A 1,961-nucleotide genomic window follows, 5' to 3' on the forward strand; every position below is an offset into this window, starting at 1 on the left:
AAAAAGGTGCTTAGCATCTGCAGGGCCCTTTGGCTCTCACAAACCCGACAAATCAACATTTTGTGTCTGTGTAATGCTGACGGACCCTGGTTGTTGCCAGGCAGGATCGAACCTGGGACCTCTGTGTATGAGTCTCTATAGCATGAGCTAAGAGCTAACTGGCTCTTAGCTAAGGCTGTAGAACAGACTCATTTTATATCTCTCTCTAAGTGGTCTCAGTGCCACTAGATGGGACAGAACATCACACCCAGAAGGTGTGTGGGTTACATGTGCACTTTCCACTCCTATTGTTTTGGCTGATGATTGCTACCACCACAAAACTGCAAGGAGAAGGGAGAGATTTCAATATTGTGGGGGCTCTGCCCCTGTGAAACTTGCACATGTATGGGGGCTATGGCCATGGAGGAGATAGCAGGACTCATGGAGGGTCTGCTATTTTCAGTAGAGACTCTTGTACCTTGATATTACATTCACTAGATATGTGGATAAGTACCTCTGGTTGTTGTTGAGGGTCAAATGGGTTAGTCACGTTGTTTATGACATGGTTGGTAACAGCTGTAACTCGCTCTCTCTCACTCTCTCTCTCTCATTACGTTTTGGGGGTTGTGTGTGTTATCGTTCTGAATTCTAAGAAATGAAGAAGTGTAATGTTGCAACTTTCCAGAAAGAGTATTTTTATTCTATATAACTTCTCTGTGTGTATGGCATGGAAATAACAGGGAAAGAAGGGGAGTGAGCTGGCCAGACAAGCTGACGTGACCACTCCTTGTGACCCCTCTGGGCAGGGAAACATCTAGGATCCCTGTTCTGTGTCTGCAGAGAAAGTGGTAGGTGAGGAGACTAGCACCCTCCCCAGAGAGTGAACTGAAATAGAGGGCAATGACTGGGAGACTAAAGAGTCAGGTCTCTTGCAACTCCTCACCGCCCTGTGGATGTCACCCTCTTCCCCCACCGCTTGACTGCAGAACCCTACCTTCAACTTTTTATATCTGATGCTTCCTGCTGAGTGGAAATGGGGAAAAGAGAAAGCTGATGATGGGGAGGGAGATTTTCAACGGTGTTGGGAAGATTCATAAGGGTTCATATATTGTCAGTTCTGGGCCCTGTGTAGAATGAATCCCCCAGAGAACGCTGAGGTGTCAAACTGCTCTAAAGATCCCTTAGAAATGGTCCTAAATATTTTGACTGCAGTTTAAGCCCAATCATGTTTTGTTCCCTCCTCCCTAAACAATTTGACAAATCCTGAGAGGTGCTTAGCGCTGGGGAATACCATTGGCTTTCCACTTGTTGGATACATCAACACTTTATGTCTGTACTTTAGACTGTTAGCATTAAGGCTGATACTTGTTATGGGGGATTCAAAAGGAAAACTCATCTTTTTCCTGCACCACTAATTTTCAAATTCCTCAGTTTAGATTTACAAGGGAAAAAACCCATAACCATACATTCCTGGCACACAGTATTTTCAATGTGATCCACTTTATTTTTCACTTAAAAGAGGATTTTAACACTTTTTAATGGGTTTTGATAAATGAAATTAGGAAAATTCCAAAATTCCAAATAAAATATTGAGGAAAACTGTACAAAACAACTACAAAAACCCATCCAGTTGCTTGCCAGGACTGTGTTTTTGAATTGTATTATACACTAGGACCCTCATCTGACATCAATGGGAGGCTTTGCACTGACTTCAAAGGGCTTTAGACCAGGCAGTAGGTATTTCCGAGGTGTAAATATTCATATTGTAACTTCCTGAAGGCAGGGACTTGTCAATTGTATTTCCCTGAAGTCCTCCAGGAAATGTTATGGTGCTGTACAGATATATATCTTCATAATTAACAGAGTGCAGTACACACCTTGTAAATGTCACTTGTATCAAAACAAGGTTTCAACAGATCAGCATATCACAATCCCCAGCACCTATAAAAGGACAGAGTGTCCCTCTCCTGTCTATCTGAGAG

Source organism: Chelonia mydas, chromosome 3 (assembly GCF_015237465.2).
Source record: "Chelonia mydas isolate rCheMyd1 chromosome 3, rCheMyd1.pri.v2, whole genome shotgun sequence".
In the NCBI taxonomy this organism is placed as follows: Eukaryota; Metazoa; Chordata; order Testudines; family Cheloniidae; genus Chelonia; species Chelonia mydas.